Source organism: Stegodyphus dumicola, chromosome 5 (assembly GCF_044657685.1).
Source record: "Stegodyphus dumicola isolate Sdum_Otavi_A_Nest chromosome 5, ASM4465768v1".
Taxonomy (NCBI): Eukaryota; Metazoa; Arthropoda; class Arachnida; order Araneae; family Eresidae; genus Stegodyphus; species Stegodyphus dumicola.
In genome coordinates, this window is record NC_140772.1 from 213,877,775 (window position 1) to 213,903,669 (window position 25,895).

Consider the following 25,895-nt stretch of genomic DNA (forward strand, 5'->3'; position numbering starts at 1 on the left):
AAGAGTAGCTTGACTAGGAAGTGGTGAAAGAAATTTGGGTTCTCAGGAAAATATCTATAGCTATCGTTTATGTCACCCTAATTTCTGTTTGCATTTTACGTTTGCATTGCACCTAATTTCTGTTTGCATTTTTCTGTTTGCTTTATATATTTATATAATTTGGCACATGGTATCTTCGTCCTAGAACAGTCAGTGCTTTTGAGATGACTAATATACTTGTAAATTACATTAAAATTTCATCTGATCATTGAAATTGCATCACAAACGGAGAACAACAGACTTCTTACAGTACAAAAAAGAAATCGTTAAAACCTTTTAATTTGGCTACCATAAGCAGCAACAGCTGTTACTTTATGGCAAGGCGTAAAATACGAGGGAAAGATTTGAGGTGTTATTTTGAGATTTTGCAGTCTAGCTAGCTAAAATGCGTTGTTAGCGTTTATCTGTTGTATCTGCTGCTGGTCTTTGCCATGTTTTTGTAATGTGTGGCCTTTGTAATATCAGAAATATTCAATATACAAAAAGTCTTGTGAACGCACCGGTTACTGAGGTTGGATCATCGCTTAAGTGTCGGATGTTGAATGGAACCTGCGGTCATGTATTATCCTTTCGGAAAATGGCTTTAAGATGCCTTGAAGATATGTGATAATCATAAGACTTAACACTTCTAAGTTTCCATTAGCTGCCGAAGTTGCACATTCTAACATAGGTGACAAATTACTGGGATATAAGAAATCAAAAATCAAATTTTCAAAAACTACTGAATTAAAAATTTTATTCAAGCATGAAAAGTAACTGCAGATATCAGATTTATTATTAGACATGCTTGCCATTAATAGCTATGACATGGCGCAGACGAAAAACAAAATTCTTCAAAACTCATTGAAGTGTCGATGCTTTCGATGACCCCCTGAATGGCTGTTCTGAGCTCAGCGATGTTTCGTAGTTATTTGCTTAAACTTTGTCTCTGATAATTCACCATAAATTAGCCACAGAGTAAGGCGCAAAGCAATTCCAATTCCGGTGGCCTCTGGATACCCTAAAGCCAGAATGGGCTATCCAAAGTGTTCTTCCAGGACTTCAAACACTCTCTCGGTCCTATGGGGTCGCGCTCCGTCCTGCAAAAGGAATAACATAAGTTGAATTTTTACTATCATGAGCTTCTCCTAGAACCGAAGGGAAAAATTCAGGAGAACAATTATATAGTCCAATTAAACGATAGATATGGTATGCAATTCGAAAGAAGATACATTTGTTTTTAAAGATTCAGCAAACCTGCAAGATGTTTATACCAAACGAGAATTTATCAACGTTTGCAAAGTTGTATGACCCATTCGGATTAATTAGACCTGTTATAACTAAAGCCAATATATTTCTCCAGATGTTTTGGCTAGAAATAATTAACTAGGACGATGAACTAACGGATAAACTGAAAAAATTAAAGTACCGTTGTTTTCGCTTCTTAAAGGAAACTGAAAACATTAACATTTAAAAATGTGTTTTGAGTGTTGATTCTATATTCATTGTTTTACTCAGTTTTTGTGATGCTTCGATTTGCATATGGAGCAGTTGTTTATCTTAGAAGTTCTACTGAAAACTCTTCTCCAACAACTAAATTGTTTGCTAACAGATCAAGATTTCGCTTTTAAAGATTTAAAGATCTAACAGATTTCGCTTTTAAAGGCCATCTATTTGTTTTGATTGGAACTGTCTTTTTTGTTTGTTACTCTCCCAACTAATTTCTTAAAGTTTTTACTCATTCCTTAATCATCTTTTCCGTAAAGTGACATTTACAATGTCCTGTTGTCGAACTCAACTGTCTCACTCGCCTGGATAAATTTACTCCCTCCTCAACTTAAGACTTTTGTAGAAAATCGAAAATATAAATTTCAACCTCTTACGTCAAATTATCAATGGAACCATACCTCATTAAGCGAAAATCTTACTGAACTAATATTTCGTGGTGTTGATCCCTATGACGTCAAGTACCTGATGGTCAGGATACGTTGATGGTCAGGCCCACTTATTACTGCTGAAAACACCTTGGATAGTTCCAGCACAATACAAATTGACTCCACCGAAAATGCTTGTTTGAATAAATAAAAAAATTATCTAACTCTAACACAGCTCTTTTTACTACAAGTGATACTGTTAACCAGTTTCTGTCTCTAAGTAATAATTTTCATGAATTAATACGAATTCTTAGTTTTACATTTAGGTTCACGTATAACTGCAGAAACAAACACAAGACGTCTGGTTCTATAACTGTTAAAGAATTTGAGCTTTCCAAAAGGTGTTCAATTAGAGCACAACAGGTAAATGTATTCCACAGTTTTTATATTATTTAACTTAATGCTTTAAAAATGAAAGGAAATGGCAAGGGAAATAACGAGAATAAGGTAAATATCTTTTTTGATGATGATGATCTCATTACTGTTGACGGTCGACTCGTGCATTCACATTTGTCATTTCACCAGAAAATCTTATTTTACTTCTTCGAGATCACAAACTAAGTAATATTTTAATGGATCACATTCACATAAAAACTTGCATGTTGGTCTCAAACCTTACTTCATCTTGTAAAGATAAGTCCTTAAATGGAAGAAGTAATGCCAGGAAAATTCTACATCAATGCATTAAATGCTTTAAAATAGAACAGGATGTAACATATATTTGGATGCAAGGTATTTTGCAGTAGTTAACGAAATAACAGATGGGCTTCTTAGTAAAACATAAATTTTGTTCTCAGTTCACGGAGATAGAAAATTTAAAATACAATTTTATCCATTACAGCATCACACTGTAGCTTACTTTTACTATTTGTTTTTTGATAAATTTTTAATCATCTACTACTGGTAAAACTTTCAGAATAACAATTTTAAACATTTTCTGACGTTCTGCAGCAAAGGTTACACAATACAAATATGGCGTTGCCACTCCAGTGCCAAGTATAATAAATATATTTATTTGTTAAATAATAAAATATTACAACCAGTTAATAACATTTTTGGATAAAGAAAGAGTCACAATGTAGAGTCATTAAGTTATTTTGAAGCAAGAGACTTAAAAAGTGTTCAGTGCCTTCCTCGGAATTCGAACCCCTGACCTCTCGAATACGCGTCGAGTATGCTTCCAGTTACACCACGAAGGCATGTGGAAATGAAGGAGAAAATACCTTACTGCAGCAAATCCACATTTACCAATACCGGGATAGATCTTTGTGGCCAATTTTACATAAAATATAAAAATCAACGTAAAGGTATTTTAAAGAAAATTTATGTAGCAGTGTTACCCTCGCGCGTTAAACTTAGAAATTCTCACTGATCTAACAGCTGAGGCTTTGTTTGCATCTTTAAAACTATTTTTTGCTTATTCTTGGTATTTGTTCTACAGTATTTTCACACAATGCTACTAATTTCGTGGGCGCTAACTCAGAACCGAAAAAATTAGTTCTTTCCTGAAAATTTAGCTTATTTAGTGGCGCTTTCAATTTCTTGAACATTAATCCTCCTAGATATCCTGATTTTTCGTCGCTTTGGGAGGCAGGAGTTAAGTAATTTATATACTATCTGGAAAGAACCTTAGGAAGTCTTAACATTTGTCAATAAAGTTGAAGGTATCTTTAATAGTCTCACTTGTTCGATTATTGTCAGATGCAAATGGTTTTGAGACTTTAACACTTAGTCATTTATTAAATGGTCGGCCCATTAGTGTCATTACTGAGCCTCAGCTAATTTAACCAAATCATTTGGCAAAATATGATGTAGAGATTATTTAAAAAATCTTCAGCAATAAGGAAAATGGCAGTTTAAAAAGAGTAATATCCCAAACCATAGCTTTACACTATTGAAAGAAAATAATTTTTTGTTCTTGGCTAATTGGTAGAATTCATGATGTGATATCAGGAAAAGATGGGATAGTGAAAACACAATCATAGGACTTTTAAACGTAGAATTTCTAATGTATGTTTAATATGTGTAAATAAATTTATATACCCTTACATAATTTCATTAATTTTTTGAATGAGAATTGTAAATTGTAATTTAAATACTCCTTGCTATATTATTGTGTTATTCTGAATTTATGAAATGTTTCATTATATAACTTCTGAAAAATTTCAGGATAATTTCTCTAAACCCCTTTTGTTGAAATCCAAAGCCTTTCAAAGTTGAGAGGTGGTAACGCTACTCTGTATAAAAACCGACTTGTTAGTGTCACAAAACCGACTATATTTGAAGGCAACTTGTGTTGCTTTGGTTATATAGTTTTGGAGTTTAAATCGTTTGTTACTCTCGATGCTTCATCGGAAGCAGAATTTGGAAAAGACTGAAAATAAAAATGTTCATCTTTTTTCTATTTAGAATTATATTGCAGTCCTCTCTGAAATCAATCGAAGAGAAAAAGTTAAATGAACATTTTATGAGAATCAATTGGTAAAATATGATAAAAAAAGGTGAAATTTACAAATCTGAAAAAATACTAATGAAAAAAAAAAGAAAAAAAGTCTTTTAAAATCCTCTGGAAAGTTTTAAATTTTAATACAGCAAATTTTTTTAATATAAATTTATTTCTTATACTTTCTGACAAAGGAAAACGATCCGTTCGCAAAACGATAGATAAACTTGTTGCTTTTCTATCATTCATCAGTTATTAGAAAATTTGATTTGTCCATTTATTTATCTACTTTAAATTAGTTCAAAAAATCTAATTTTTATTATTTTATGCATTTAAATTTTCATATAATTTTTCCTTCTAATTTTTTATTAGAATATATTAGAGAGATATACAGATAATATATATATAGAGAAATATATATATATATTTAAATTTAATAAATATTTACTCATTAGTATAAAGCTAATTTAAATTCTAAATTATGAAAATTTAATTGTATACAAATAAAAAATTAATTATTGCTATGAACTATTTTGCAATATTATTTAAATTCAGAGAACATATATGTAAATTAAGTGCAAGTATCTAAAACCATGAAAAAACATTTAGTAATCCAAAAAATTAATCCTAAAAATTAAAAAAAAAATTTCTAAGACTAAATTAATTTGCATAAATTGAATACTTGTTGATCAGGTAGGAGCCAGATCTTTTCAAGGGGAAGTTGCCTCCAAAACTAACTCTTCAATTACTCAATTCGTGTTTCTTTGCTTGCAGCAATGGCGCAAGATAATTTTTTTAATTTAATTTAACTTTACTATTTGTACTTATAAAACAAATACATATATGTAAATTCATGAATTAAAAAAATATAGTTCTTGCTCATATATATACTTTAAAGAAGTTTAAAAAATCGCACTTTCATGATGATTTTAAATATTTAAATTTCTATGTTTTTACATTTATAATTTGTCTTCACCGTTTTTAAATAAATGCGCTGTTTGAATATCTAAAATTCGTCAAACAATTGCTAATTTAGATATATTTTTAGTGTTTTATATTAAATTTATGCTTATCCTCATTTAAGGGACATCCTTTTTACTTCTTTGTATGAAGTAAAGGTGCGATTGTAATCGTAAAAAAAATTTCGTGTATCATATTTTAACGGAAATATCCATTTTGACCGTTCTTCAGTCCATTGGAATGATTTTATTTTGCATGGTCTCTGTACGTATGGACAGAATAAAGGACTATTTTTTTTAAAAACGGATTGTAAAATGGATTTTGAATGGACTGAGAAGGACCATTTTTTTTCGTGACGTTTGTATGTACGTATGTATGCATGTACGTATGCATGTATGTATGCATATATGTATATATCTTGCAAAACAATTACTGCAGAACTTTCAAATTTTCAGATATATGAACTGCTGTCGCATCCAGTTGTGCAACTACATTTTTTATTGCAGTCGGCAAAACCAAACTTGTGTATATATATACACTCTTAGACCCCAAAACAAACGATGCACCACGACGCACCGAAAAGATATAAAGTAAATTGGATACAAATTGATATGCATAGAGATTTCGTCGGAAAATGCAAAATTTTACATTTTGGCTGCCAATGAATGAACGGTTGTCGCTACAGCGCATCCGATCTGCGCAACTAGAAGGATATTTAAGAGGAGAAATTACGATTCCAGGTCATAAATTTTTCACGAATTTCATTCCGTGTACTCTGGTAGACAGTAACTATGCCTCGCATACAGGTGCGCGAACGATATGCGCTGATGTCAGAATTTGAGAGAGGTCGTGTAGTTAGGCACAAAGAAGTCGGTTAGTCTTATCGGCGATTAGCTCGACATTCGACATTTGGAGCAGGAGCGATGCCACTGTTAGATGATGTTGGCAGAAATGGGTGAACCATGGCCGCACACAGCATCACGAAGGAAGCGGTAGGCCTAGAGAAACGACAGAACGTAAAGACCGAGCAATCGTCAGAGCGGCACTCACAGCCCCAGATGTATCATTACCATCGATTGTACGTGCAACAAGTGCTCCGGTGACCGCAAGGACCATTCATAGACGGCTCACAGAAAGGGGGCTGAGGTCCCTTGCACCGACTACCATTGATCTCTGTAAAACGTCAAGCCCGTTTGCAGTGGTGTCGGGTTTATTCGCACGCCACCCTGGGCTTACATTTAATGCCCGCCCCCACACTGCACATGTTTCTACTGCTTGCCTTAGTGCTTGCCGAACGTTACATTGGACAGCAAGGTCGCCGGATCTCTCTCCTATTGAGCACGTTTGGAGCATTATGGGTAGAGCCCTCCACCCAGCTCGGAATGTTGATGATCTAAGGCGCCAGTTGGACAGAATTCGGCACGATATCCCTCAGGAGGACATCCGTGACCTCTATCAATCGATGCCAAGTCGAATAATTGCCTGCATAAGGGCCAGAGGTGGACAAATGCGTTACTAACGTTTTCACTTTGTGATGCTCTATCACTTCAACAAATCATCCAATTTTTCTCAAACTGTAATCATTTGTTTTTCTGTACATGTACTGACTGGATTACTTCTACCGATTTGCATCCTATTTGGATAACTCCTTCTTGGTGCGTCGTTTTTTTGTCTAAGAGAGTATTTTACATACATATATGAGGGGAATCAGTATATATATATATATCTGTAAAATTTAAGATACCTGTCTTTCAAATTAATAAATTAATAATAGCCCTTTAACTACCGTTTCAATTGTAAAAATAATAGAGCAATAATCCTTTGAACAATAAATGTACCATCTAATCTCTGTTGCGCACTTACCAATGAAATCTTAACCTGGACATCAATCTGTCATGTCATCTGAATTGTAATCCAGTACAAAAGGCAATTGCGTTGCAACTTTCCTTCTCCAGTTTTCCATTCCATTCTATCTTTTCATTCCAAGCTGTATAAAACTGTGGGGTACATAGCGCACCCACAGTAATGATGTGCATTATCAAGGAGTAAAATTATGTTTCCAAATCAGCGGCCACGTCTGTCTTCGAGTGTAATCTTTCTAACTACGCAGCAAAGTCTCTTCAAGTTATAATGCAGAGGACCATCGTCGATCTGTTACAACTTATCTTATTACATATATATATATATATATATATAGATAGATAAGAAGATAGATATCAGGACCCATACTTTTTTTCCTTATTTTTCATTTGAACTAAGTTTTTATTCTTTACCTTAATAGGGCTTATCCTTAAATAAATGATGTATATTTAATACTTGCAAGTTTTACATTGTTTAATTTGGTTGTACATTTGCCATCGCAGGCTACGTTTAGGTTTTTTTCTTACATATTTTAGATGATTTTAATTTTTTTGATAGGAAAAATCTTTTTCTTGTATTAGTTTATTATTTTGATCTTTTTGTTCACTTTTTTATTTTAAAATACAGGCACGTCACGAAAAGGGACAAAACTATTGATATTTCGCTAGAAGAAGATGAACGAATTAAGTATTTTATAAATGGATTACCGTTTTCAATCTCAATGGTTTAGTTACGCGAAACGTGCCTATGTAATTAGCTTAATTGGAGATTTCAGGCACTTTTCCCTTGATAAGATTTAAATACAGAGAAATTATATATATAAAAGAATTGATTTGATTCTATTTTTTTGTATGTAATTCCTCTGTATTTAAAATGTTTAGGTTTTTTTAAGGCAAATTAATTTGATTTTGTTGTATAGGTTTTTAATTTTTTTTTAGTATTTTCAAAGTACCAAGTTTGATTTTGTTATATATGTTTATTAAATTTTGTAGTATTTTCAGTAGGTTTTATCGCGTAAAATTTAACTGCTTTCGTTTAGTGTAATTGCTTTTACTCGATATTACTTGTAAACTTTGGAATTAGCTGCATCAAATGTACTTTAAAGCTTTAGCTAATTTTAACTGTTCTTTACATTTCAATCTTATATAGATAGATAAATATAGATATACCACGCCCTTACCCGCCGTTCATACTATATACTTCCTTCAGACGCATCCAAGTCATATACTTCCAATTACAGAAGTTTTTTAAATTACAAAAGTGTTTTGGCAATGTCAAATTAAAAAAAGCAATTTTCGACAAGTAACGAAATATAACTTTTACAATTTCTTCCAGTTCCTATTCGTTTATTTGGAAAAGCTTTATGCTCGTTATAAAAAATAAAATTAGAAGAAGTTTGAGTCCCGTACGACAAGACCAGGATATTAAATTTCAAAATGTGCAATTTTTGAAGCCACTTTCAGCTTGCCTTGAGTGATTGATTATTCAAGTTAGAATAATTCGTGCAAATAACTTTAAATGGAATGCAGTAAAAATATGTATAATTTAATAGGCTGTGTAATGCAAGGAAGTTATGTGGAGTCTGAATGAGACATTTTAAATATATTTTTACGCATGTTTGATAGAAAATAGGAAATTTGAATGCCTGAGCCAGTAAATGGATGGAAAACTCTGAAGGTTAACAAAATTGTTTATTTCAAATGGATTGTTAATGCTTTTTATTTATTTTTAAAGCTTTCTTTCATTAGAAAGTTTGAAATGTATGACGTTTTGTCATTTTCATGAAGGTGGCCTTGCTCGGTTGCTTTGTAACTACTCATGAATATACTACGAACATCAACCCGCTGGGCGGAACTCAAATATTTATACATGGGTAAGTTTGAAATGTTTCGTGATTAGTACACTTTATTGACCAGAAGATATAAAAACATACAGTTTGAAAAGACGCTTTAGAAGACTAAATGAAGACAAATCATAAGCCAGTTTTCTCCATCTAAATGTACAATCTCTTTATCTTTGCTTTCACTAGGCATGTCTAAATAATTTTAAGAATATTGAATTAAATTTTTCATTCGAACTACTCTATTTTTCATTCCTTTACCAGCTGGCAACGACATGATTAAGGTTTGTTTTCCGAAACTATTCTGGATTATTCTTATTAATCAAACTGCAAAATTGCTGACAATTTATATATTCAAAGAATCATCAATTAATGCTTCGGTAAAGATATATAACAAGCTTCGCAATACACACTTTACAGTAGCTTCATATTACAAATATAAAAAATCTGATGTGTACATCACATGACTCCCTTGTACGGAACATTAAACTATACGCATTTTCCACTGCATTCATTTGAACTTATTGAATTCTACTTCATCGATAGCGTATAAATCACAAAAGAATAAATGCGCTCTTTAAAATTCACTATATTTACTTATCATAGGGACACTCTGACGCTAGGTTCATTTAAAAGTGTTACATTTCATTCATTTTATAACTCAGAATGCAAAAAAATTATATCATCTGAAGAATTATCTAATCGTTGCTACATGTTCTATTCAAACACTATAATAAATCTAAAACACGATGTATAAAAGAAATTACACACGGTGTCCGCCGATAACATTGCGGCGAAAACATCGCGGACGAAAACATCGCGGAGAAAACAACGCAAGGCGAAAACGTCGTGCTACAAAGCATCGCAAAGAGAAAACATCGCAGTCCTAAAACATCGTGGTAAAAAACATCGTCGTCGAAAATAAAGCGCTTCAAAAACTTCGCAGTTTAAAAACATCGTCGTCGAAAATATCGTGGTAAAAAATAAAGTATCTACAAATCATCGCATAACAATAACATCGCAGACATGTTTTTTCAAAACATGCTTTAATAACTGTAAATGAATATTCCCATAATGATTTGTGAGGGCAAAATGTAAAGAAGGATAATTTTTACTTTCACATTTTTTGTTAACTAATAAATTTTTGCTGAAAAAGTAACAAGGAAACTTAAGCATAGAAAATTAAATGCAACTTATAGCTTATACGTTTCATGAAAAATTACCAGTAAAAACTTTATTAAAAATTATTTATTAATGGCCTTTGTTAGTTAACTATGTCGGTTTAAAATTCTATTAATTGCTATAAGTTGCATTAATTTGCTATGTTTAAGTTTCCTTCTTACTTTTTCAGAAAAATTTATTAGTTAATAAAAAAAATGTGAAAACAAAAATTATCCTTCTTTATATCTTGCACTCACAAATCATTATGGGGATATCCATTTACATTTATTAACGCATGTCTGCGATGTTATCGTCATGCGATGATTTGTAGATACTTTATTTTTTACCACGATATTTTCGACGACGACGTTTTTAAATTGCGAAGTTTTTGAATCGCTTTATTTTCGACGACGATGTTTTGTACCACGATGTTTTAGGACTGCGATGTTTTCTCTTTGCGATGTTTTCTCCCACGATGTTTTGTAGCACGACGTTTTCGCCTTGCGTTGTTTTCTCCGCGACGTTTTCGTACACGATGTTTTTGCCGCGATGTTTTCGGCTGTAACCTTACACACTTACACACACACACACACACACACACACACACAAAAAAAAAAAAAAAAAAAAAAAAAAGATTTTCATAGGTGATGCCGCTTACCTAATGCGTATGCGCTACACGTAAACATTCTCCTCTATCTGCGTCAGACTGGCGGCAATATTTGCTGCTAATACGAAGCACTTATTTCCTCGAATATTTCTTTAAAGATATATTTCTCATTCAATTAATTCAGATCCTATTTCGAGGAAAGCAAAAATACATAAAAACTTAAAATATTTTCATTAAAATTTGAAAGATATAGAAAAACATAAAACACAAAATACAGTTAAAAAAATGAAAAATAATTTTTGAAATTAAAATTAAATTTTTTGCGCAAAAACAAGCAATTCGGCCAGCAGACAAAAAGACATATTTTTCGGTGCACAAAACTAAAAGTTTCCTTTTTGTGCCACGCGGCCAAAAGACACTGAAGGTGTAGAAACTGACTGAATTTGTTCTGGACGCTATGCTGAATCAATATGAGGGATAATTTAATAACTTAAATGATAATTCCAGAATGGACTAAGCATGATTTAATTTGCAATAATAAAAGAAGACGTTATCTTTGTTATTGCGAAGCTTAGTTTCTCTAGATTGGCAATAAATCCACTATTCTACTAAGTTTGAGATGTAAACAGATATGGCTGGTATGGTAAAAAAAATTAGGCTTAGCTGCACTTAACTTTTAAATTGTTGATAATTCTAAAGTTTTGACGTGCAGGTTAATTGAAGGCATAAAAACCTTAACCAGAAGATAAGAACAACATAATTCAATCAATTTTAAAGAAAAAATGAACAGTTTAAAAACATATAAGAATAAAAAAGCTGAGCTCGTGGAGCCGAGTGACAAATTGGATAGATATACGTATATATACTTTTGGTGCGCCGATAGCAAACAAAAGCGGAGGTGCATATCTGTATGTTATAGCAGTCCCACATACAAAATTTCAACATTCTGAGGCTATTACTTTTTGAGTTAAGCGAGATATATACATACACACGTACATACGTGCGTACGTACAGACGCCACAAAAATCTCTTCTGAATCCGTTTTAAATCAGTTTTATAATTCATTTCAAGAAAAAAAAAAAAAGAGTCCTTTATTCTGTCCTTTCGTACAGATATTACGCAAAAACATCGTTAAGTTGCATTCGAAAGCGGTCAAACTAGATATTTTCGTTGGAATATGGTACCAGAAATTTATCGTGATTACAATACTTCCTTTACTTCATACAAGGAAGTAAAAAATGTACACATGTTTCTTTAAAGTAATTTAAAATCAACAAAGAATAAATAAAAAATATTTATTTGGCTGCTACTTCGTAGCAACTTTCTACATTATTTTCCTTTTGCATAGTACATTAAATAACGAACAGAAAGCTGAATAGTTTAAATACGTTATTAATGAGAGAAAACTGCATTTCCAATAGTTTTTCTATATCTATTCCAATAGTTTTTCTATATCTATTTTGCATTATCAGTATGTGTGTATCGATTAAGTAGCTTCCGCGTTATGAACGAAATGCTTAACGAATCGATACGCACTCCTATCAGTTTCTTAAAATTTATTTTTATACCTTAACCAGATATCGAAGAAATGAAATATTTTTAATATTTTGCGTACATAACCTTTGTAATAAACGACTATTCTTTTTCAATAATAAAGTTTGTTTTCATATCTTGCTTTTACAATAATATTTGTCATATTGCTCTGAATGAAATGATTTAGATGTTTGAATTCCTTTTTAAAATTTTATTTTAGAGAGATTTGAAGATTCGGTAATCAGAATTTATGAAGTAAAGAATACTTTTATTTCGATACATAAATGGCTGAAAATTAATGTTTCTTAAGCCTTATTTAATTACATGTTACTCTTTAGGTATTTCTTTCCTAGAAAATAATTTTCAGTAAGAAAAGATTTTAATAAAGAAATCTTTATTAAAACATTTAGCTTTCTGTTCCGCTAGTTTTTCCAAATTAATAATTTAGAGAATACAATATTTAAATGAGTTTGCGAACGATATTTTCATTTAATTCCATTACTTTTAATCAAAACGCATTCTTAATAATGCTTCTGATTCATTTATACTTTGCAATGAAAAAAAATGTTTTCGTTATTTCGATTGGCAACACATACGTTATGATAATTTGATACGTCTATTACATATATTACGTTAGTATGATTTCAGATGTCTTGTGTTTGCGAAAACACTTGAAAATGGAAACACTGTTTTACTTTAATTCGTTTTAACGCTTTTCCTTTTTTTCAAAATGAAGTCTTGATTTTCAACTGCATCTATTTTTCAAACTTTTAAAAATTAAACCTTGAAGAATGGCTTTTAAATTCATTACTTCTTACAACTAGAGTAATCGAATTTTTAGTAGGGTTTTCCGATTTTCTTTTCCTGATGCTTCTTTCCTTGATCATCAATCCTATAAACTGAATACAACTCGAGCACGTAAATAACACAATATTTATTTTCCAACTACTTACAAATTCACAATGAATGTTCAAATCCTATTTAGACAAAAAAATCTTCCGACGTAAACGCGTCCTGGTCTGGTCGCATGATCGCAACAATCGTATCACGCGGAAAATAGCGTGCTTCAAAAGTCCGGTTAACACTTAAAAAAAATTATTGTAGCCAAACGAGTAGTACTGAAGTACATAATTTTAGAGAGTAAAGTTGTAAGTGTTTTTCAACAACACTCATTTTACACGGTTTCTTTTCCTTGTTTATGCTCCTCATTTTCCAAGTTCATGTACCTTGTTTATGTTACCATAACCACATAAAAAGAAATCACAAGGGGTGATATCTGCGGGTCTAGGAGTTCCCAGTTTAGCAGACACTGGTCTGTTGCTCCCCTACGACCAGTCCAATGATTAGGTAAGAGTAGCTCTGTGTTCAGGCATGCCCTAACATCATGGGGGAAATGTGAGGATGCACCATCTTACTGAATGGCAAAGGTCTCTGATTCAGTTTGCAGTTCAACAATAGCATTAACCAGGTCTGCAGCATTTGAAGGAAGAACTCTGCAGTAACAATTTTTTCTTCAAAGAAAAATGCCCATAAAGTTTGTCGTGAGACATGGCACAAAAAACATTGACTTCTGGAGAATCTCACTCGTGTACAGCAATGTTATGTGGATTTTATGCTCCCCCAATTCTACAATTATGTCTGTTTACTTTCACATTTGTATGAAATTTTGCCTCGCTCGAAAAAATTATTGAATTCACAAAAACATTGTTCTGCAATGCACAGCAAAACTGCAATCGCTGGTCCTTAGGATATACCTTTTGAACTAACTATAGTTTGTACGGTTTCATGTTTAATGTTTTATGTACACGCCACATAGTCTTGTTAACATTTCTAACTCATTCGAAGCTCAGCAGACACTTTGTGCTGTGTATGGCAATAGTTATATTATCGTGTCGAGGTTTGTAGCATCACACATGGTTCCCACATACGATGTTTGTACTCTAAAATAAATATTGTTGAAACATATTTACAACATTACTTTCTAAAAGGATGTCCTTCCTTACTTCATAATGCTACTCGTTTGACTACAATTAATTTTTTAAACTGTTCCTGGAATTTTTGAAACATGCTGACATTCATTATTTCAAAAATTATATATCAGCAACGTGAAAATACATAAATTTATATTGTACGGACCACTAAGAATAATCTACAAGGAATAATTAAACCCGATAAAGAAGTTGGTAATTGGCTTTTGTTTGCTAGCTGTTTGAAGTTTTCTCCCAAATTCATTGAGTTCCTATAGTGACACTTCATCATATCCAAACACCTTTTTCAGTATAGACAACATATCTTGCTGATTAGCCTTTTCATGTTCAACACTTTCTTGAGATTCTTCATCCTGCCTTCCACATTTTCTTTGAAACTGTCCAAGATTTTACAGTTGTTGTTGAGCGGAAACTCCCCCACCACCACAATTGAAATACGTGATAGGCTACGTCCTTTAAATTCAAACTTCGCAAGTTCCCGATTATATCCTTGGTTAATAGAATCGATTAGTGACAAAAGATTCTAGCGATAATTTCTTTCTAAAGTCCCTAAAACTCCTTGACCCATGGGTTAACAGAATGTTATGGCATTTAGAGGTAAAAAAATGGTCTTTATTTCTTCACCTTAAGTTTTTCTTTATTTGGATGGGAAGAAGCACTATCCTTAAGCAATAGTGTTTCTCTTGGCAAATTATTCTTTTTCGAAAAAATGTCAGTCTGTGACATAATGTCATTAAAACCCATTCTTTAAAAATATCTGAACTAATTCGTGCTCTTTCCTGGTTAAAATATTTGACTGGAAGGGTATATTTCAAAACATTCTTGAAAATTCTTTTCAATATTTTTTGTAGCATTACTACAGGCAAGTACCGTTACTTGTTCTTTACTTCGCCTGTAGCTAGATGCTGCAGTTTCAGACTAAGCTCTAAGTATCTTAGCAAGTAGCATTTTGTAATTTAATCCGGTCTCCTCGGAATTAAGTATCTGGCCGACAAACGAGTTTTTATTGTTCAACAACCTATGAAACGTATCTCTGAAGTTTGCCAGGTGACTCATAATTTACTGAAAGCTTTTCTGCATTGTGGTTGCCGTGCCTTTTCTTCCATCTATTGAGCCATCCATAGTAGATATAAAGTTAGGATCAACTCCATTAAATGCATTTCAAAATAGCAAGGCTCTATTCTATAAGATTGGACCAGATATTGGGATACCTACCTTTTTAGGAAACAAAGGAAATAAAGCTTCACTTGCTTTCTTGGGCTCAAAGTGTTTTCATTGTTTTTCTTCGTTCTGTAGCCTGCAGAGTCATATTCTTTGGTAAGATAAACTAATGAGTTCTAAAAAGACTGTAGAGGAATTATCCTTGGGTCTTAACAGCAGACAGACAAAGTCAGAAGAAGGGTGTAAATGACTCTTTTATTCGATCACAAAGAATTTACAGTCGACCCCATTTGGGTTTACGTCAGCCAATACTTCTGGCTTAACTTAAGCAAGTAATGTTGAACTTAAAATGAATGTAATTCAACTAGCCTAACGGCTCACGGGAAGTCTCTGGCTTGTAGAAGCCGGCGGGACAAGCTTCATAGCTGGAAGCACTCAAGGCCACATAATGAAATCGCTACTAAATCACGGTAACAACATGACTTTTAAGCAGGCATCACACGCTCTAAAAACAACTTGCGAAACCTTCGCTTAAATAGCACTTCTTTCTACTTTAATTTGAATAAACACGCGCTAATTTACATTCTGGCGGGAAAACTTGGGTGAAAAGGAGAATGAAAGGAAAGTAGCTTTAACTAAAATTTAACTATTAGTTAAAATAAATGAATTCTCACAAGCGTTAGCTCCCACTTCCACAGAACATTTCTTTTCCATCGCTTTTCTGCTTCTTTTCCAGTTTCCTGTGTTTGTTTTTCCTGTGATATAATCGGTAAAATCGCTGATCACTGGTAGCTCCAACCTGGATTCCATTCCGGACAAACAGGTTAGCTGCAGGGGATTTTTCGTAGTTTTCCCCATGTCTAACGTGTATGTGAGTAAGTTTCCCTTAACAAATCCTGCACAGAGGCATCCCTCCTCTTAGGAAAATAGTCCTAGTGTGCTTTGCCATAGTCAGCTAAGCTAAACTAAGCCTACGATATAATCCTGTGATAAACGTCTCACCTTTTCCAATTACTTCAAAGATTTTTGCTTATCTTCCAGAAGAAGAGATACATTTTTTTTCTTCTTTGAAACCATCACATTGATTCAAATTGAATTTTTTTTTTCTTTTTAGCAGGTTGGATTGAATGAAAGTCGGCTTAGCAAAAGTAAGATGACTGGTACAATACTGTACAATTTTTTTTATATAAAAAAACCTGTTGACAGTTTATTTTTAAATAATTTTCAAATCTCGAATTGCTGTTTATCAGCGATACATTATTTTCTCTCTCATTTACCTGGAGGAGTGCATTTTGATTAAGAATAAAGACATTTCTTAAGTTCTATTTTTCAAACTATTGATTTTTCTTTCATTCAAAGGAAAATTTTTTTACGTTATTATAAAAATCAGTATATTTTCTTTCATTTCTATTTACTCCTGCAAAACTTATAACCAGGAAGAAAATTCTTTTTTTTTTTTTTTTTTTTTTTTTTTTTTTTAAATCTGAAAAGGACTATAGGACTATGTATTACATCGCGTACTTTAAAATTTGTAAATCGTACTTATAATATTTTTCTGAATGCAGACGAAGAGAAATAAAAGGTATTTATTTATACAGCTAAACAACCACTTTAATTAAAATGCGAAATCTTAATTCAAAGACTTCTTTTTATTCATGAATTTTTTTTTATTTTTAAAGGGGAATAATATATAGCTTTATAAAATTCAGCCATTCCTGCTGTACTGTATATATTAAAAAAAGTTATGGCTATTACGAATTTTTTGTGATAACATGCAGATTGCCAATTCTTTATATATTTTATACTAATTTTTTCCAAATGTTGATAGATATAGTTTATTAATACTGTTATGTTTTATTTTTGTAGCACACTGCAGTCAAAACAAAAATGTAGGAAATAAACGTCGGAGAATTGAAATTCCTCTTGAGTTAAATTTTTATGCTACTCAACTGTAAAGATTTAGTTTTATGAGCTGGCAATAGCTGTAGTTATTTTATTTGAGAACAGAATTGAAATATTTGCGTGATTTTAATATTTAAAAATGTTTTACTTATTTTAAAAATTAAAATTAATGGCAAACTCTGTTTTGAAGTTGTATATTGTAAACTGAAGTTTTCAAACTGCACTTTTTTAGTGTTATGACTGCACAGTATTCGGCTTTCACTAATTGCATTCCACTAATTGCTTTCTGTCGCATAAATGCTAAGAAGTCAAATTTCATTGGCAGTACTTAAACATACTGCACAAAAGCAAAACTAATTAACGAAAAAAAGTATTTTCAAGAATTAGCCTATGCTATTTAAAAGAATGAAAGGTAAAAATGCATAATACTGAGGGTAAATATTTAAAGAAAAGAAGAAAGAATTCATTAGTGTACCTCTGCAAACGAAAGTACAGACAGACGTACGAGTCTTAACCCCTCTTCTCTCCACACTGGTAAAAATAAATCTCACCGCGATAATTAAAGATGAAAGGAAGTGAAGATAAATTACTTTTTAAATTGAAGTGGTCAGCATATTTGGATTCTCATTAGAATGTCATACTTGATGATGAAATTACTTTTCCGCTTGGAATGTTAGCAATATATCAAAATTCTTTAATTTAAAATTATAGCCTTCATTTCTTTGATTAAATTATAGTTTTTATGAATTTTGAATTTGTTAAATATTTTAAGGAAAAAATGAAAAGCTTATGACCATCATGCTTTTATTGTGAATTCATTAATTCCTTTTCACTGATAATTAATATGTTACTGAAAGACTTTTAATTTTTATCACCAGTTGTTATTTTAGTCCTCTGTCCTGTAAGTGCTTCTATTTTGCTTAAGGCTCCACATTCCATAAAAATGTAAGAATATGTAAATTAAAACAATAATAATAATAAACCGAGGAATATGAATATGATTTCTTCTGAGCCTCCTGATTCAGAGATGCTATGTTCAACATATAGCGGTCATCAATTCTTACTTCCTCGTATGAAATAAAGGAAGTACTGTAATCACGAAAAGTTCCTGGTACCACACGTTAACGAAAATATCCATTTTCACCCCTATCGAACGCAATTTAGCGATGCTTTTGCCTGACATCTCTACGTAAGGACAGAATAAAGGACTCTTTTTCCCCAAACGGATTGTAAAATTATTTTAAAATGGATTCAAAAGAGATTTTCTTCGTGGCATCTGTACGTACGTATTTGGCAAAACGAATAGCCTCAGAACATTGAAAGTTTCTATGTGGGATTGCTAAAACATGTAGATGTGCACCTCCCTTTTTGGTTGCGATCGGTTGATAAAAGTATATAGTAAATATATTCACTCTGTTACTCGGCTGAGTGATCTCAGTTTCTTTATTCTTATATGTTTGTAAATCGTGAATTTTTTGCTTTAAAAATGATTGAATTGTGTTGTTTTTATCTTCCGGTTAAGGTTTTTATGACTTTAGTTAACATGCATGTTATAGTTGTAGATTTATCAACAATTTAAAAATTGTTTAAGTACGACTAAGCCTAATTTTTTTTACCATAGCGGCCGTATTTGTTTACATTTGAAACAGAATAGTGGATTTGTTGCCAATCTAAAGAAACTAAGCTTCACTTCAACAAAGTAACAACTTCTTTTATTATTGCGAATTAAATTATGCTTAAACCATTCTGGAATAATCATTTAAGTTTTTAAATTATGCCGTATATTCACTCAGCATAGCGTCTATAACGAATTAAGTCTTTCTACGCCTTTGGTGTCTTTTTGCAAAGTGAGACCAAAAGCAAACTTTCAGTTTTGTGCACCGAAAAATCTTCCTTCTTGCCCGCTGGCGGAATTACTTGTTTTCCCTCAGAAACTGTAATTTTAATTGTAAAAAAAAAGTTTTTAAAATTATTTTAACAGCATTTGGTGTTTTGCGTTTTTCTATATCTTTCAATTTTTAATATGGATATTTTCAGTTTTTATGTATTTTTGCCTTGTCGCGAAGATCGAACTGAATTAATAGAATGAGAATTACATCTCTAATGAAATTCAAGGAAATAAGCTTAAATGAAAATCAGGAAAAAATCCGTATTTTTAATACTAGAAAGCCCGGCGGTCATACGAAATGACCGCTGTTCTAGATATTATAAATTGTAATTAAAATGATTTGTGCATAGGTGTCTGCTAATTCAAACTGAATTACCCAGGGCAGGCGGCGAGGACGCCCCTTTGCTTACTGCCCCACGGGGTTTACCCTTTCTACTTGCTTAATTGCTTAAAGTAGAGTGCAATGAAGGAAACCGTTAAGGTACATTACTCAAGGGCCCACCGCTAGCTCAATTAATAAAGGTGATTTAAATAATGAAATGTTAATTCACATGTCAAAGATCTCTTTGTAAACAACATTTCTTGTGTAGATCTTTCCATCATTTTTAATCTCGCCTTGCAGAGGACCATCCAATATTTTTAATTTTGCGTCCGTTCTTTCACGAACTCTTGAAAAGGCAACATAAACTTGACCGTGTCCAAATGCAGGCTCAAATAAAAAAGTGCCAACAGGCTTAAGCGTTTGCCCCTGAGACTTATTGATGGTCATAGCAAAGGCAAGTTTTACAGGAAATTGTCTACGTCTCGATTGAAACGGCAACCCTGTGCCGTTGCAACTTCACCCCATTGGCTAGTACAGTTACGCAAGCAACCAATAAACAATTCGCGACAAACAGACACTTAAGCCGTATATATATATTTATATGGGTTGAAGCAACATCATCTCCTCCGAAACGGCTGGTTTCCGGGTTTAGCGAAGCACACCGCGTTGGATTCTGCAGGTCCGTGTCATGCCATTTTGACCATTCGCGTCTTATTGGGACTTTAATTAGCTAAGATATTAATTAAAAACTAATTTCTCTCTACGTTTTCCCTGCATTTTCCACTTTCTTTCTTGGATTTTCCCTATTAGAGGGATTTGGCTACATGCCAAATTCTTTTTTCTCGAATATCTACGGAACGGCGCCGAGTCTAAATTGAAGACGCGTATCCTCGAGTTCCAAAAGATTCTCCGAATCCATCGATACCATTCTCATGTTCGTACGACTTTAATCGGTTGAGATATTAATTAAAAACTGCGGAAACGTTAATTTCCGCGCTTATTTTTCTGAGTAGCAACAGTAAACTATCGGCGACACATACTTTAGCCTCTTATATATATAAAGATTCCTTACAAGGAAGTCATGTGATATACACATCACATTTTTTTATTTGTGATTTGACCTGGGGATTTCATGGAAAACGAAATTTATCCAACTTGGTGTAAAAGTATATAACTAAGGGCCTGAAGGATTAATGTTGCTGAAGAATAATTTAATTTAAATTGAAATTGCTTTATTTAAATAAGGTTAAAAAATTGAATTTTATGCAAGAGTTAATTCTTAATTAATTTTCTGCACAGTCTCCAACTTCTAAGCACAAAGGCCTCTCTCTCATGTGATATTCGACATTTCCTGTAAATAAACTGGAAGGATATAGGGATTAATTTAGCAGAGGATACAATGGGTTTTCAGGACTTAATTTCCCTAAAAAACCTACTTAGTGGTCCTTGAACTAATGCGCAGTGGACAATTACTCAGCACCATCTTTATCTGGCCAACGGATTTGCTTCCTTCTCATATTCGTCTTCTAGGACTGTATGTGTGTGTGAGGCGAATATATGGCATCAAAGGCCTTACTTCCATGTATGACTCAAACAGCATATTCAGCTAACAAGCAGATCATGGTTCGATTCGCGGTACGAGCAAAGTTGGTGTTTCAAGATGTCTGTCCGCAAAAAAGCTAACATTTTAATTTACTGTTGCTACTGTAGGTCATCATGACCTCTTAGTCTTCTCTAATTTGCAGTTGAACGGGTGGTTTAGGGCAAAGTTGGATTTTCGTTTTGGGCGATGATCTCCTGTAGTGAACTACAGCTAGCCCGGAAGAACTGCAGATATTCCTGATTCTTATTTTTGTTATTGAAAAAACAAAATGAATTTAGACTTGTGTGCCTGTAGTTTTCAGTCTGTCTATTTGTTTTTATTTTAGCTCAATACAATTTTCACTGAATTAGGTTGTTCTATATTATATGCTGTGTTTTATGTAGCAGTACATAGCATTTTATGTTGAGGTATATCGTCAAAGATTAAAATAACGGACAGAAAGTGTTACTTAACCATATTAGAATAATTTATACTATTAAAATCTGTGCGCATCTGTGTGTTTTTTGGTTTCCGGTATCATCTCCTGCGATGGGGAGTTGAGTTTTGACATAGATACCTTCGGATTCCAAAACTCGCGGGAAGCCATTTCGAACATTCTCATCTTTGTACGACTTTAATTAGGCGAGGTATTAATTAAATACTCTGAAAACACTCATTTTCGCACTTGTTTTTCCGAGTGGCAACAGTCGGGCCTCGAAGATAAAAATCTGCTTTATTTCAAAAAGGTTTTTATACATCTCGCTTTCAAATCGTAGAGTGTGTTAATGCAAGATCTGTAAGTTTTACACAATATGAAATGTAAATTGTAGAAACATTAGATTAATTGGAAAAAGCCGGAGAGATGAAAAATTAGCAAACTGCCTTCGCCGGGAATCGAACCACGGACCTCTGGAATACCAGCATGCAGAACCACTACACCACGAAGGCACGCTAGGAAGGCACGAGAAATACCTTATAAAATAGCATTTCCAAACATTGAATATATTATTATTATTATATAAGGTCATATTCTGACGTTGAAGGAAGCACGCAATTGCCTGTGACGTCATTGTACGTGGAAACGTTTTCATTAATTTCAGCATTTTAAATAATGAGCTGCTGTTGGTAACCTTTTTGTTTCAGACTCGATATGTTATTGCCAGGTTTATTCTTTTCTGTTTTAGCATTTTGCGTCGATTCACTATTAATGGCGAATCACTTTTGAAATTGTTGCCAGCAAATATTATCGCCCTGTATTATTTAAAGAAATTAAATAATGAAGAATTTGCATAATTGTATCTATGTTTCTCGCATTGTGATAAAACAACGGTACCTACAGTCATCAATTTTGAACAGCGTAAGTCCCCACCCGAATATGGACCTCTGGAAGCCCTAATTTGGAATTTGTTTTATTATCTATTTCATATTTTGTAAAGCATTTATGAGTTTTTCATTAAGAACGTCAACAATTTCATAGCGAGCAGTGGCAACACTATAAAAAAGAACATTTTTATCGACCGAGACTGTGTATCGGAAATTCTAAAGATATGCTCATTTTAAAATTATTTTTCGATATTGCTGTTGAATTGAACTTGATATTTGCAAAGAACATGATATTTAATAAATAAAGATAACACTCAAAACATTAAAAAAACGTGTATTTGGGGTAATGTAAATTTTCTAATGATTGGCTACATTCTTTTTTGTACATTTAAATCAGGCAATATTTGGGTGAAATTAGAAGAATACTTCTACTCTTTACCGTCAGCTAATCATAGATAGCATTTTCCCAAATTGAAATCTGTTAGATAACATAGAAAGTTTTAATTTTTCTCTTTTCTTTATAAGAGATGGCGCTGCGGAAGCTCCGGGTCTGTTTCACATGTATGTTATCTATTTATAGAGAAAGCTTACAGTGGGTTTTTATTGTTCGTCAAAAAGCAAAAGATTTACTCCTTCCTAAAAGAGCTGTCTTCTGTGTTTTGTACAAAGGCATTGCTTTTGTGGTTGACGTTATATTTGAATCGAACTGTCTTCTGTGCTGTCACAGAAAATCAAGAGCTGAACAATTCCTCTGATCATGATGTTTCCAACTACCGTCATCTACTTCTTTTACAGGTACATAGACCTACTTACGTCATCATTTTATAGCGATACAATTTTTGCGAATTTTTTTTTTCCAATTGTTTTTGATGATGAGCTAAATGACAACGCAAAAATGAGTTCCAGATGGTAAATCAGCAGAAACGTATTATTGCACCTGATATCGTCATTATTAAAAAAAAAACTGTAAAATTGTTTAAGCAGCTAGGGTATTCAACCTAAAACTGAGACAGTCAAAAGTTTTCTTAAAAAGAAGACAGGCTTATCTAATCAGAAGAAAACAAACGCCATTAAAATACATCCATCTCCATCTCAACGCAAGCGAAAAGTGTCAATCAAGGAATTAATTAGATTGTTCTTAATATTTTTGCAATTTTCTCTTAAGAGTCCAACTTGAAATTTGTAGTGCCATTAGGTTATTTTGAAGTAGGAGTATATGAAAAATGATCAGTGTCCTCGCCAGGTCTCGAACTTAGACCTCTCCAAAACGCTGCAGAGTTTGCTACCATTACACCACGAAAGCGCTCTGGAGGAAGTTAAAAAATGCCTTATATACTCCTCCTTTTGAAGGGTGACTGTTATGCTTTATGCGAAACAGTCGTTTAACAGAAAAAGTCGGTATACTTTAATGAATTGCAAAATACATAATTTGTTTTGAAAAAAAAAAAACATTAATTAAAAAAGCGGTTTCTTGAAATGATGGAATATCATGCATTTCCTTCTAAATAATGACATGTTTTCTTACACAAAACATATCTAATTGTCATTAAAAGAGAGTTCGATGTATGCAAGCCAATAACCGTACAGCAGTATTATCGAGGGTTTAAAGGTATGATGTTTTGTTAACCCCTAAAATAGAACCGAATTTCTCCAACTCCAATGCATCTGCTGTTTTCGAAAAATTTAATTTAACGAACTTAGACGTAAATGAAGTGTTACTAACCCCAGACAGTTGGGAATGTTGCGAAATCCTCAAAATGAAATGCTGTCAACATCTCCGAGAAGATTAATTCTACTTGTCATGCTTCATTTGGATTCGAAAGAAAATTGAAAAAACTACAGGAGAGAACACTCGGTTCACAAATATCCACCATTAAACCTTTCGTAGCTTAACAGAATGTCATTTGTTCTAACCTTGATAAAATTACTTTTGGAGAAATATTTCAGAGAAACTGAAGCAGTAAATATCGTTAACGGATAAACTAGAATCAATTTGCGATTTGAAGCTCTGTCGTGTAAGTATTAGCTTCAAGTCTCAGCTTTGGCCAAAGCTCGGGATTTACTTCTGCTGAAGTTATTTTTAAACTGCAGGTACTATTTAAATATTAATGCAAAAGGCACCATATATTAGCGAAAGAAGTATTTTTGCAGATGTATTTATGAAACACGCAAAATTTACGTAATGGTTACGTTAAGTGGAGACTAACAAATGTCAAAATTTATGCAAATTAGAGTTGTCCTATATTCTGAAATAAAAATAATACGGTATTTTCTCCCTCCTTTCAGCATGCCTTCGTGGTGTAATGGTAGCACACTCGGCGCGTATTAGAGAGGTAAATGTTCGAGTTCCGGCGAGGGCATTGCTCATTTTTCACATCTTCTGCTTCAAAATAACCTAATGAGTCTACAACTTAAAACATGTCTTCATGACTAAAAAAAAAATTATCATTTTTAAAAAAAAACTTCTATTAAGGAAACGATCATTCAAACTTGGTATTCATTTAAAAATTTTATTTCAAAAATTTATTTTTACAAATTCATGTATGTTCTTAATAATTATAGGAGCATTTAAAAAAAGATATTGTTTCATTAAACGTACGTTTGAAATGTTGGTTTACTAAAAACTTTTAATATTAAGTAAAAGTTTTTTTTTTATTAAAATTTAATAAATTTCATTAAAGTTTCCTTCATAATTAATTTCGCATTAAAGTTTAATTCATAACGTAATTCATTGGTTAGCTATACCGTAATTTATTGGTTAGCTGTAACAGAATTTCAATAAAATTATAAGGTATTTTCTGCCTTCTTTCGGCATGCCTTTGTGGTGTAACGATAACACAGTCGTCGTGTATTCGAGAGGCCCAATGTTCGCGTCCCTGCGAGTGTAGTACCCATTCTCAAGTACCCTGCACCAAAAGAACCTAAGACTCTACATATGGCGCCCGAACTGAAAGGTGGTGGACAATAATTCGTCACCACTAAGGTTTGGAGAATGGGTCCCTTAATCTCCAATCACGCATTAAAAGGGGGAAGTATATAAAGTATTTTCTCCCTCCTTTCAATATGCCTCCGTGGTGTAACGGAACATTTTTCACGTCTCTCAGTGCCAAAAGCCCTAATGACTCTATAACACTCACAACCAGAGGGGGCGGGCAACCCGGGATTTGCCTCAGATAAATAACATAATGGGGAGCCAAATTAGCCGTGAAAACTTAAAAAATCATTCTGAAAAAAGAAATCACGATTGTTAACGTCTAGTTTTGGACACATAAAACAGCATTAAAAGAGTTTTATGTTATAAAATAACCCAACTGAATTAAGAGAACATTTAATATTGTTAACTTATTTTCAAAACTGCTGATATTTTACAACA